We start from the raw sequence: 14,590 nt of genomic DNA on the forward strand, positions 1-14,590 counted from the left end.
TCATTCATGAACGAGGAGAATAGCATTGTCTTCCGACAGGATGCGTCACTCCTCATGAGCGTCACCGCTCATCCCTCAACCGACCTGTCTTGTTGGTTGTGGAACTCACATCACAATTTTAATATTCCTAAGCATCCAACATTCAAAATTGAAAAACATAGCTCCTAATTAGATTGTATGCCAATTTGGAAACTGTAGGCCAATTTGGAAACACTTTTGTGGTCACTACATGATTCCATATGTTTTATTTCATAGTTTGGTATCTACACAATTAGAAAATAGTAAAAATAAAGAAAAACCCTTGAATGAATAGGTGTATCCAAACTAATATATGTATATATATATTTTTTTTAAAATATATATATACACACACCACACACAGAACATGACCCTTTTTACTATTCTTTACTCCTTATTGTTTTTTTGAGAAATGTCTTAATATCGTGCATTTTTATTATAAATGTGTATTGAACCATTATGAGCTGTTATTTCATTACTTCTTTTTTTGGAAGGGGGTTGGGAGTATTTTTTTCTTGGCTTTCCTTGTACACTTATTTTTTTAGAATTGTTTATTTAATTAGAGATGTTGTATTTTATCATTTGACTTTTGAATACTTGTTTTTAGTTTTTGACAAAAAAAAGCATGTTTAAATGTTTAAATAGTAAACACGTGACTCTTCCTTGAATTGATGACAGAATTAGTGACAATAGAGAGAGAGGTGGGGGGCTGTGACCATAAAGGGAGATGGGGGCTGTAACAATGGTCAGGTGTGAGTGTGGTGATATCTACAGTACATGGCATGTCTCAGCCTAGACACATTGGCGGTCAGGATATCTAGTCTCCACCGAGCATTGTTAATGCCCCATGGTTCCCCACCAACAGTCGGTGGAGAAACAAGCTTTGAGTGTTCAGAGATAAAACACCAAATTTGGCATAGAAGTATCTAGTCTTCAGAGGTGAAAGACTAGTTAGGAGACTGAAACTAGTGTATTATTTAAAATGATTTATGTTATGTTTAACAACCAATCAGGGATCATGCACAAAATCCAGCTGCATATTGAACGTTGAGATTGCAGAAAGGCTAGACTACTACACGGGGTAAGAGGAGTGAAATGTCAGCACAAAACAGGTTCTGGATTTCAGGCCTACATTGAGGTTGCTCCGATTTACAAACATCCCAAAAAAACATCCCAAAAACAATTTGAAAATAAACAAAAATACAAACAAAGCAGAACATAAATTGTCATCTCACTACATGATTTTCTTCTTTCATGCCTAAAATTAAGAAAACATAAAAAATCATTGAAGGAGATCCGGCCGAAGTGTTGTGGCTATAATATAAATATTCCTGAAGAATTGTTGTGAACCGATGAACTGGTGATTTCAATACAAGTTATTTGCACTTACAAGTACTAATCCAGAGTCAGAATGCAAAATGCCTCTGCTAAGCTTTTGTGTATCCAATGTTGCTGTTCTTTTTCTAAACCATAGGGAATGTAATGTGGATAGGTGCAGTGTGATTTTGATGTATACCACACAAAACATGTGGATTGGCTGGCTCAGACTAACACCGATGGTAGCTGGTGTAACAGCGTCCTAGTCCTGTGGTGTTATTAAAAGAACAATGCTTACACACATTACACAAAAGAAGGGAAAAAGGGTGGCATTATCGGTGCCAACAGGGGAAACAGCATCAGGGAGGGAAATCAACCTCATTGAAGCTGGATTACAGGGAATTGAACAGTCGGGGATTACTTTTTTTGGCACAGAGGATGGTTCACCATATTTTATTGGATCTCATGAACAGAATACATAACATCTTTACATAAACAAGCCGTCAAAAAACTTGGGGCCGACCGGCGAGGGAAAAATGGGCTATTACCTTGATTTGGTTTTCTCTCTGAAAGTTCATTCTTGAAAGGCAAAGAAATGGGTGCAATTTAAACAATCCAAACAAAAAGACTGCTCCGGTTCAGATGAGGACTCATGCAGAACATGAACAAACACTCACACTATTCAATCAATTTCATTGTTTTTTCCATCTCACCTGAAAGCATGGTTTGCAGTTTTGATTGTATAGGCTGAGGCTCTTATACAGCCAAATGAATAGTAACTTTTTTGGAGCAACCTCTATAGTAGGTGAGTTCCGTTCTTATCAATTTAGGTTTATACAAGTCAGCACCTTATGTTGATGCTGGAAAGATATTTGGTTAGTCCCCAATAGATGATCTACAGATACTCAAACTATGAACTATCAATTGCTACTCTGTTGATATTTCTTTCCTCAGTCCCCCAGCGTCCTATAAGCAATGAGAATAGAGGGCAAAGATGGTGTTAGGGTGGGATGAGGTCAAACAGAGATTAAAGAACAATGTAGATCATATAATATCTTGGGCATGGACCAAAAATAGGCTGCATAGTTGATGGCTTTGGTTGTCTCCTCGGTCTACACTGTTGGTTTAACCCAGTTAAACATCACTATGTTCATATTTCCATGAAAGCTGTACACCACCAGGGTACAAAAATTGTCTTAGGGTCATTTTTGACCCGGCAGTTATAAAATAATTTAAACACAACAAAAAACACACACACGCGCACACACACGCACACAACATTGAGATTGAGTGCTGCTGAGTGAACTCAGACAAAATGAAAACGTTCTTGTGCATCTGCAGCATCTCCCCTCCACGAGACCATATATGACTCAAGTTCACAGAAAAAAATCAACAACATTTCAGACAAAATAAACATTTCTTGAACGCATTGTTTACTAATTGGTAATGCAGTCAGAGGCTGTAAAGGTGCTGCAGATGACAGTCCCCCCCCCCCCCCGTTCTCTCTTTGCTGAAGCCAGGAGTGCATGTTTCAGTGCAGGTCATAGATCTGAATTTTCAGATGTCCAGGAGGAACAAGAGAACAATGATTTAGAAGAGGAGGAGGTATCTGAAGAAGAAGACGGGGAAAAATACAACCCAGAGCACGATGCATCATCTTCAGATAAAGATGAAATCCCTCAAGCTGAAAGAGATACATTTTTGTCAAATTACAGCAAAAGAACATGGTCCTTGTTACCATATAACAACCATGACAGGATGTCAGCACAAAATGTAACAAGCATGACCCCAGGGCCCACAAGACAAGCAGTTGCCCATGCTCAGGACATAGCCTCAACATTCTACATGTTAATCACACCAGCCTTTAAAAAAAATCATCCTGGAGATTACAAATTTGGAGTGTTTCTGTAAATATGGAGACAACTGGAAAAGGATGGATAAGATTGACCTGCGTGCCTACATAGGGCTGCTAATCTTAGCGGGTGTGTATAGGTCCCGAGGTGAGGCTACATGTAGTCCCTGGCATGCAGAGATTAGAAGGGCGATTTTCCGTGCCACGGTGCCACTGAAAGTCTTTCACACTTTCTCAAGAATGCTACAATCTGTAACCGTGAGTCAAGATCTGCAAGACGTGTGAGAGACAAACTGGCTTGGGGGATTTAAGAGAGGTCTGGGAGAAGTGGGTAGAGCGTCTGTCGTACCTCTACAACCCTGGGCCTGAAGTAACAGAGGATGAGCAACTGGTTCCATTCAGAGGTACATTTTAATTTTCATATCTGTAAATGTAAGTGATTTTCACTGTTCATTTTATTATGTATTTCTGTAATATAATTGATTTATGTGATTTGTTTTCTGTGACACTGATACTAATTTCTGATAGCAATCTCTTTTGTTAACAGTTTGCTATCCTTTCCAAATCAGATCAAATCAAATCAAATATTATTTGTCACATACACATGGTTAGCAGATGTTAATGCGAGTGTAGCAAAATGCTTGTGCTTCTAGTTCCGACAATGCAGTAATAACCAACAAGTAATCTAACTAACAATTCCAAAACTACTGTCTTATACACAGTGTAAGGGGATAAAGAATATGTACATAAGGATATATGAATGAGTGATGGTACAGAGCAGCATAGGCAAGATACAGTAGATGGTATCGAGTACAGTATATACATGAGATGAGTATGTAAACAAAGTGGCATAGTTAAAGTGGCTAGTGATACATGTATTACATAAGGATGCAGTCGATGATATAGAGTACAGTATATACGTATGCATATGAGATTAATAATGTAGGGTAAGTAACATTATATAAGGTAGCATTGTTTAAAGTGGCTAGTGATATATTTACATCATTTCCCATCAATTCCCATTATTAAAGTGGCTGGAGTTGAGTCAGTGTCATTGTCAGTGTGTTGGCAGCAGCCACTCAATGTTAGTGGTGGCTGTTTAACAGTCTGATGGCCTTGAGATAGAAGCTGTTTTTCAGTCTCTCGGTCCCAGCTTTGATGCACCTATACTGACCTCGCCTTCTGGATGATAGCGGGGTGAACAGGCAGTGGCTCGGGTGGTTGATGTCCTTGATGATCTTTATGGCCTTCCTGTAACATCGGGTGGTGTAGGTGTCCTGGAGGGCAGGTAGTTTGCCCCCGGTGATGCGTTGTGCAGACCTCACTACCCTCTGGAGAGCCTTACGGTTGAGGGCGGAGCAGTTGCCGTATCAGGCGGTGAAACAGCCCGCCAGGATGCTCTCGATTGTGCATCTGTAGAAGTTTGTGAGTGCTTTTGGTGACAAGCCGAATTTCTTCAGCCTCCTGAGGTTGAAGAGGCGCTGCTGCGCTTTCTTCACAATGCTGTCTGTGTGAGTGGACCAATTCAGTTTGTCTGTGATGTGTATGCCGAAGAACTTAAAACTTGCTACCCTCTCCACTACTGTTCCATCGATGTGGATAGGGGGGTGTTCCCTCTGCTGTTTCCTGAAGTCCACAATCATCTCCTTAGTTTTGTTGACGTTGAGTGTGAGGTTATTTTCCTGACACCACACTCCGAGGGCCCTCACCTCCTCCCTGTAGGCCGTCTCGTCGTTGTTGGTAATCAAGCCTACCATTGTTGTGTCGTCCGCAAACTTGATGATTGAGTTGGAGGCGTGCTTGGCCACGCAGTCGTGGGTGAACAGGGAGTACAAGAGAGGGCTCAGAACGCACCCCTGTGGGGCCCCAGTGTTGAGGATCAGCGGGGAGGAGATGTTGTTGCCTACCCTCACCACCTGGGGGCGGCCCGTCAGGAAGACCAGTACCCAGTTGCACAGGGCGGGGTCGAGACCCAGGGTCTCGAGCTTGATGACGAGCTTGGAGGGTACTATGGTGTTGAATGCCGAGCTGTAGTCGATGAACAGCATTCTCACATAGGTATTCCTCTTGTCCAGATGGGTTAGGGCAGTGTGCAGTGTGGTTAAGATTGCATCGTCTGTGGACCTATTTGGGCGGTAAGCAAATTGGAGTGGGTCTAGGGTGTCAGGTAGGGTGGAGGTGATATGGTCCTTGACTAGTCTCTCAAAGCACTTCATGATGACGGATGTGAGTGCTACGGGGCGGTAGTCGTTTAGCTCAGTTACCTTAGCTTTCTTGGGAACAGGAACAATGGTGGCCCTCTTGAAGCATGTACAGAAGACTGGTATAGGGATTGATTGAATATGTCCGTAAACACACCGGCCAGCTGGTCTGCGCATGCTCTGAGGACGCGGCTGGGGATGCCGTCTGGGCCTGCAGCCTTGCGAGGGTTAACACGTTTAAATGTCTTACTCACCTCGGCTGCAGTGAAGGAGAGACCGCATGTTTTCGTTGCAGGCCGTGTCAGTGGCACTGTATTGTCCTCAAAGCGGGCAAAAAAGTTATTTAGTCTGCCTGGGAGCAAGACATCCTGGTCCGTGACTGGGCTGGATTTCTTCCTGTAGTCCGTGATTGACTGTAGACCCTGCCACATGCCTCTTGTGTCTGAGCCGTTGAATTGAGATTCTACTTTGTCTCTGTACTGACGCTTAGCTTGTTTGATAGCCTTGCGGAGGGAATAGCTGCACTGTTTGTATTGGGTCATGTTACCAGACACCTTGCCCTGATTAAAAGCAGTGGTTCGCGCTTTCAGTTTCACACGAATGCTGCCATCAATCCACGGTTTCTGGTTAGGGAATGTTTTAATCGTTGCTATGGGAACGACATCTTCAAAGCACGTTCTAATGAACTCGCACACCGAATCAGCGTATTCGTCAATATTGTTATCTGACGCAATACGAAACATGTCCCAGTCCACGTGATGGAAGCAGTCTTGGAGTGTGGAGTCGGCTTGGTCGGACCAGCGTTGGACAGACCTCAGCATGGGAGCCTCTTGTTTTAGTTTCTGTCTGTAGGCAGGGATCAACAAAATTGAGTCGTGGTCAGCTTTTCCGAAAGGGGGGCGGGGCATGGCCTTATATGCGTCGCGGAAGTTAGACTAACAATGATCCAAGGTCTTTCCACCCCTGGTTGCGCAATCGATATGCTGATAATATTTAGGGAGTCTTGTTTTCAGATTAGCCTTGTTAAAATCCCCAGCTACAATGAATGCAGCCTCCGGATAAATCGTTTCCAGTTTGCAGAGAGTTAAATAAAGTTCGTTCAGAGCCATCGATGTGTCTGCCTGTGATTATAATCGAAGAGAATTCTCTTGGTAGATAATGCGGTCTACATTTGATCGTGAGGAATTCTAAATCAGGTGAACAGAAGGATTTGAGTTCCTGTATGTTTCTTTCATCACACCATGTCACGTTAGCCATAAGGCATACGCCCCCGCCCCTCTTCTTACCAGAAAGATGTTTGTTTCTGTCGGCGCGATGCGTGGAGAAACCCGTTGGCTGCACCGCCTCGGATAGCGTCTCTCCAGTGAGCCATGTTTCCGTGAAGCAAAGAACGTTACAGTCTCTGATGTCCCTCTGGAATGCTACCCTTGCTCGGATTTCATCAACCTTGTTGTCAAGAGACTGGACATTGGCAAGAAGAATGCTAGGGAGTGGTGCACGGTGTGCCCGTCTCCGGAGTCTGACCAGAAGACCGCCTCGTTTCCCTCTTTTTCAGAGTCGTTTTTTGGGGTCGCTGCATGGGATCCACTCCGTTGTCCTGTTTGTAAGGCAGAACACAGGATCCGCGTCGCGAAAAACATATTCTTGGTCGTACTGATGGTGAGTTGACGCTGATCTTTTATTCAGTAGTTCTTCTCGACTGTATGTAATGAAACCTAAGATGACCTGGGGTACTAATGTAAGAAATAACACGTAAAAAAAACAAAAAACGGCATAGTTTCCTAGGAACGCGAAGTATGGCTTGTATATGCCCAGCAAGCCAGCAAAGTATGGCATCAAGATATGGGTGGCCTGTGACACACAATCCAGCTACGCTTGGAAGATGCAAGTCTACACAGGGAAGCCGACCAGGCCCAGAGAAGAACCAGGGGATGTGATAGATGGACAGAGGGGGCACAATGTCAAGTGTGACAATTTCTTCACGTCTTATGAACTCAGCCAGTAGCTCCAGAAGAGAAAGATCACCATGGTTGGCACAGTCCTTGCAACAAGGGGGAGAGAGGCCTTCTCATCAAAGTTTTCCTTCACCCCCACCACCACTCTAGTTTCTTACCTCCCAAAGAGGAAGAATGTGGTTCTCCTGAGCACACTACACAAAATGGCTGAGATCAGTGATCGTGAGGACAGGAAGCCAGCGATCATCCTGGATGGCAGGGTAGCCTTGTGGTTAGAGCGTTGGACTAGTAACCGAAAGGTTGCAAGTTCAAATCCTCGAGCTGACAAGGTACAAATCTGTCGTCACTGAACAGTGATGGGGAACTTACAGCTGCAGGAGGATGACTGCCCACTGGCCCCCCTCATCTTTCATAACATTGTTGATGTGTCCTCATACAATGCCTTCGTGATATGGAACAAGATAAACCCCATTTGGATGCCTGATTAGTGGAACAAGAGGAGGGTGTTCCTGGAGCAGCTGGGAAAGGCAACTGTAACCCCATACATTCAAAGAAGGGAGTGCCTCCCCCGAACAGCAGCCTCTGCAGCGCTTGTGAAAGCTGTTCAGGGGGCTGAATCTTGTCCTGATCCACCTGAGGCTGCAGCTGGGGCAGGCAAGAGGAGGAGATGCCAATTCTGTCCCCCAAAGAAGGACTGTAAAAACAAATACCATGTGCTGCACATGAGAAATACATCTGCAAAGTCCATGCACACACACGTGCATATTGTCCTTCATGTCATATTTAGAGTTGATTGATTTATGTTCATCAAGTTTCTTGTTTTGTATCTATTATCATATTTTATTATTTTTTATTGTTGTTGTTTAAACACCTTGTTGGTGGGGAAAATGGTAAAAAAATGGGAGAAGACTACTTTTTTTGTAGTTGAATTCCTTATTGTACAGTATATAAGAATATCACTATGTTGCACAAAAAAGTTCAAGACTTTTATTTCCCTTCAATAAAATGCATTCAAAACTACCCTCTGCACATTTCTGCTACTTTCTTAGGCTATACAAGTGCTACCTCTTGCTACAAAATTAATGTTTACACCTATGCAGCACCTTTAGCAATAATAATAATAAACCTCTACTTTAGTAAAGAAAACATTATGACAGGTCTGTTTTAATAAAAACAAGTGGTGTCCACTGATCAAATGCAGTCTTTCTGAATTGTGAAGAGAGAAAACCCAGATATTCACAACGTTTGTGATGAATGATAGGTTGTTTCTTCATGCAAAATATTTGGGGTTTAAAATTCAATTAAGCTGCTTTATTTTAGGGGTTTAGTGAAGGCCTGTCATTTTTTAACCTTAGGACAAGGGGAGTATACAGAATGTTAAGACTACACAAGGGTTAAATCCTACTGTTCCACCATGGATTTGGAATTCATTGACAATTTGGACCAATTCTGGGAGGTGCAAAAGTTCCCTCAGAAAATATCGAAGAGGCTCTTATCACACATTTACTCAGCCGAACCCCGGTTCAGGTAATTCTTCCAATTCCAACTATTTCACAGCATTATCATCGTACTGCTATAGATTTCCATGCTCCCTGGGGTATTGTCAGTAGTAATCTTGTACCCATAAAGTTGAACTATGTTGCTGTTAGCCAAAACGAGAGGCCTGCTGTGGTCAGCTTACCCAATGCTATTATTTAAAAATACCTACAGTATAAGGATACCCCTGCTGTTTTCAAAGCACGTAGAGGGCTTGGATGGTTCTACAGAAACGTGTGAAGCTTGATGTCAAAGATGGACCATATAGATGTCTGCATGCATGACTTAACCCTGACACTCTGGTTCTCACAGAGACCTGGTTAATTGCTTGATTATGGATAAGGACATTGAAATAACAGATGACAAAATTTTCAGGTGTGATAGACTGAAAAAAGGTGTAGGGGTGGCTATATACAGTACAAGTCAAAGGTTTGGACAAACAAACACATGCAAGGGTTTTTCTTTATTTTTACTATTTTCTACATTGCAGAATAATAATGTTTAAATACTTGAGCTGTGCTTAATTTAGGTTGCATGTATAATGAAACCGATAGAATAGTCCCAGAAGTGCACACTCTTGGTATTATCTCAATCAGCTTCATGAGGTAGTCACATTGAATGGATTTCAATTAACAGGTGTGCCTTGTTAAAAGTTAATTCGTGTTTTACATTTGAGCCAATCCGTTTTGTTGTGAAAAGGTAGGGGTTGATTTTATTGGATTTTATTAGGATCTCTTTAAGTCCTCATTTGGACTAATCTCACAAGAGTCCTTAAACATCAAAATACAATTTATAATACAATCACATTTTCACATATAACACACTGGGTGGTATACAGAAAATAGCGCTATTTGGTAAAAGACCCAAGTCCATATTATGGCAAGAACAGCTAAGAGAAACGACAGTCCATCATGACTTTAAGACATGAAGGTCAGGCAATGTGGAACATTTCAAGTGCTGTCGCAAAAACCATCAAGCGCAATGATGAAACTGGCCCTCATGAGGACCACCACAGGAAAGGAAGACTCAGAGTTACCTCTGCTGCAGAGGATAAGTTCATTAGATCATTAGAGTTAACTGCACCTCAGATTGCAGCCCAAGTAAATCCTTCACAGAGTTCAAGTAACAGACACATCTCAACATCAACTGTTTAGAGGAAACTGTGAGAATCAGGCCTTCATGGTTGAATTGCTGCAAAGAAACCACGACTAAAGGACACCAATAAGAAGAAGAGATTTGCTTGGTCCAAGAAAACACTAGCAATGGACATTAGACCGGTGGAAATCTGTCCTTTGGTCCAGATTATAGATTTTTGGTTCCATCCGCTGTGTCTTTGTGAGATGCAGAGTTGGTAAACGGATGATCTCCGCATGTGTGTTTCCCACCGTGAAGCATGGAGGTGTGATGGTGAGGGGGTGCTTTGCTGGTGACCCGGTCTGTGATTTATTTAGAATTCAAGGCACAGCATTCTGTAGCGATACGCCATTCCATCTGGTTTTCCGTTAGTGGGACTTTAATTTGTTTTACAACAGGACCATGACCCAACACACCTCCAGGCTGTGTAAGGTATATTTGACCAAGAAGGAGAGTGATGGAGTGCTGCATCAGATGACCTGGCCTCCACAATCACTCGACCTCAACCCAATTGAGATGGTTTGGGATGAGTTTGACCCGCAGATTGAAGGAAAAGCAGCCAACAAGTCCTCAGCATAAGAGGGAACTCCTTCAAAACTGTTGGAAAAGCATTACTGGTGAATCTGGTTGAGAGAATGTCAAGAGTGTGCAAAACTGTCAATGCAAAACTTTGAAGAATCTAAAATATATTTGTTTAACACTTTTTTGGTTACTACATGATTCCATATGTGTTATTTCATAGTTTGATGCCTTCACTATTATTCTACAATGTAGAAAATAGTAAAAACAACCCTTGAATGAGTAGGTGTGTCCAAACATTTGACTGGTACTGTATGGGAAATTGACTCTTGTAGCATCATGTTCCCTAAGTGTCACTATTCCCAAAAAGTTTGAATTTCTGGTTACTTGTTTATAGCAGGTATTTTCTAATCTCTTTGTATATCTCAGGGAGACAAACGCCCGCTTTAAACACCTTAGAGTAACAAATATAGCTAATACATGATTCTCTATAGAACTTTCAGATCTCATTATGATGAGAAATCAGACCTGAGCAAAGACAAAAAAGAGACTTGTTAGCCAATTGGCAGCTTTTCAGACAATTGAGAAATACATGTACTTGCTCAATTTAGAAAGTTGAATCCAGCTACTTTCTAAGTTCTATTTCGGACTGTTAGTGATCCGTCCAAATATTTAAAAACAGTAAATGCAACGAAGTTTGGGAATTCCCCTCCTTCCCTGCCTAAGCAAATTCTGTCAGACTCTGGCATCATTACTGGGAAAAATTAAATAAGTGATGCTTTTAATCATGATTTTATCTCAGTACAATTTTAATTTGAAATAAATATTGGTTTAGCTGGCCCTGGTCAGTCAGTCTCCCAACCCCCAGTTGGATTGATGGAGGATCCGGCAACTTCTGGTGAATCTATGTTTTCATTTCAACAACTTTGTACTTGTCATGTGCTATATGCCTTGCTGGAGATTGATGTAAAAACAATCCACTGAGGCAGATTTCCGTGATCCCTTCTTGCTGCAGCTTTCTTCTGCTCTGATTGCAGAATCTTTAACACATATTTGTACCCTTACGATTACTTCTGGTATCATCCTCACGGTCTGGAAGGCAGCACATATACCCCTTCACAAAGGTGGTGACCCTTGTGACCAAAATAATTACCGGCCCTTTTCCCTAGCAAACATTTTAGAATCCTTGGTAAATACTCAACTTAGATCCTTTTAAACATAAGATGTATTCTAAATGTACACCACCATCTCTGCTTCTGCTAAATTACGTTTTTTAATTGTTTGGATAGGAAGAAACATTGTGGAGCCCTTTTTATTGACCTGTCTAAGGCTTTCAACACTGTGGGTCACTCATTACTTATTCAGAGACTTACAATAATTGGTCTGAACCAGGCTGCATGTTGCAGGTTTTGAAAAGTATTCATAGGACAGAACACAGTGTATTTACTGATGGTGTTAAATCGTGTTTTGTGGACATAACAGAGGGTGTCCCACAAGGTTAAAGTCTTGGTCAGTTCTTTTCACGATTTATATTAACAATATTGGTTCATTTGTAAAAACGTTCAACCTTCACCTGTATGCAGATTACACTTTTGTGTATGCTATTGCCCCCACGGCTGACCAGTCTCTTTCAGTCTGTCTTTATTGCCCTGCAGAGGGCCTTTGTTGAACTAAAGTTAGTGCTTAATGCAGGTTAAACGAAGTATAAATATCTGGATATCCCGATACATGTTAATGAGTTGTTAAAAAGTTAAGTATAAAAATTGGCTTATTTTACAGGAATAGGTTGTACCTTACGGTAAATAGCAGAAAACAAATAATTCAGTGGATATTCATTCCGATTTTAGACTATGGCAATATAATTTATATGAATGCAGCTGCCACTGTATTGAATCCACTGTATATAATAGTGCATAATGACGATACAAATCGCAGGATTTGACCATAGTATTTGTTTCAGTGTCACTGAAATATTTTGACTTAGTTTTTGTCACAACAAACATGGAAGTCTAAAATGTGATTGAGTATGTGGACACCCCTTCAAATGAGTGGATTCGTTAATTTCAGGCACACCTGTTGATGACAGGTGTATAAAATCGAGCAGACAGCCAGTCAATCTCTATAGACAAACATTGGCAGTAGAATGGCCTTACTGAAGAGCTCATTGACTTTAAACGTGGCACCGTCATAGGATACCACCTTTCCTACAAGTCAGTTCGTTACATTTCTGCCCTGCTAAAGCTGCCCCGGGCAACTGTAAGTGCTGTTATTGTGAAGTGGAAATGTCTAGGAGAAACAACATCTCAGCTGCGAAGTGGTAGGCCACACAAGCTCACAGAACAAATGAATAGTGACAACTGTAAAGTTTGGTGGAGGAGAATACTGGTCTGAGGCTGTTTGTTCAGGCTCCTCAGTTCCAGTGAAGAGAAATCTTAACGCTACAGCATCAATGACATTCTAGACGATTCTATGCTTCCAACTTTGTGGCAACAGTTTGGGGAAGGCCCTTTCCTGTTTCAGCATGACAATGCCCCTGTGCACAAAGCAAGGTCCATACAGAAATGGTTTGTCGAGACCGGTGTGGAAGAACTTGACTGATGTGCACAGAGCCCTGACCTCAACTCCATCGAACACCTTTGGAATGAATTGGAACGCAGACTGCGAGCCAGGCCTAATTGTCCAACATCAGTGCCTAACCTCACTAATGCTCTTGCGGCTGAATGGAAGCAAGTCCCCGCAGCAACGTTCCAACATCTAGTAGAAAGCCTTCCCAGAAGAGTGATGTGATGTAAGCTTATCTTAATGTGACGTGTTGTAATGTTTGACTGGCTGTGGTGATCATGGTGTCAAGACCAGGGCTTTATGAAATGTTTGAGTGACGGGCTGGGGTCTGATCCTAGCTCTGCAATCCTACTGAATTGCTTTTTTTTTGTGGCCTGTTACGCCCTGTTAAGAACTCATTTTTTTAATATATTTTTTAAAATATATATATTGACTTTCAATGTAGCAGTAAATGTAGCAGTTATAGCAGTAAAGGGGGATCAACTCCATTTTAATGCCCATGATTTGGCAATGAGATGTTTGACGAGCAGGTGTCCACATAATTTTGGTCATATAGTGTACCTCTGCATATTTCAGCTGGCAAAGTAATGAAGCATGATGATTGAGCATGTGTATTTTAATAAGGTAATGGGCACAGGATCATTATTAATGCATGAAAATAGACCTGTTAGTCAAATTATAATATATTTTGTGTTCATACATTGCCAACTAGAATATACGGTACATTAGAGACATAGGGGTAATCATTTTCATTTATCAAGAGTAAAACTTTAATTTCAGTGGAACAGAATGTAATGCATAATAGCAACAGAGAGCAAAAGAGTTATTGGGTCAGTCTGTATTTTGTTATCCCACTCATTACCCAGAATGTCCATGTTTCTTCAAGCGCTATTTGATAAAGAAACAGTGAACCTGAGTCGAGAGTGATGGCAGAAGATAGATGAGATAGGGTGAGAAATCTCCCAAGACTGCCTGTCCAAATGTGTGGCAGCTGGTTTGGACTGTCCCTGAAGTGCTTTAAAAATAGATCAGCGAAGAACCAGAGAGAAGGGGGAAAAAAACGAGGAATCGAGGTCATAACTTTAACACAGGGAGGAAATTCATTATGCGTCTTCAGCACCTATGTTCAGCTCAATGAGCAAGGTTGGTACAGGGGTGGGGGGTGGGGGGGTTTGCTTATTCTAGTGTTTTTGTTTTTGTTTTCATTTGAATATTCAGAAGTGCCTTCTCCACATTTTGTTGTTACAGCCTGAATTGAATATGCATTAAATGGAGATGTTGTGCCACTGATAGTTTGATGCCTTCACTATTAGAAATTGTAGACACAATAACCCACAATGTCAAAGTGAAATTTAGATTTTTGAAAGAATTCACACAGACCAAGGAGGTTTTCCAGTGCTTCGCAAAGAAGGACATCTATTGGTAGATATAACAGACACTGAATATCCCTTTGAGCATGGTGAAGTTATTAATTACGCTTTGGAAGGGTGTTTCAT

General features: G+C 41.6%; 1 protein-coding gene across 1 annotated transcript in view; it reads left to right on the forward strand.

Moving 5' to 3' along the window:
• Window positions 1-14,590, forward strand: part of rims4 (regulating synaptic membrane exocytosis 4) — a 48,470-nt gene that overhangs the window by 16,874 nt on the left and 17,006 nt on the right. The gene's annotated exons all lie outside the window — the stretch shown is intronic.

The sequence above is a fragment of the Oncorhynchus kisutch genome, linkage group LG5 (assembly GCF_002021735.2).
Source record: "Oncorhynchus kisutch isolate 150728-3 linkage group LG5, Okis_V2, whole genome shotgun sequence".
NCBI lineage: Eukaryota > Metazoa > Chordata > Actinopteri > Salmoniformes > Salmonidae > Oncorhynchus > Oncorhynchus kisutch.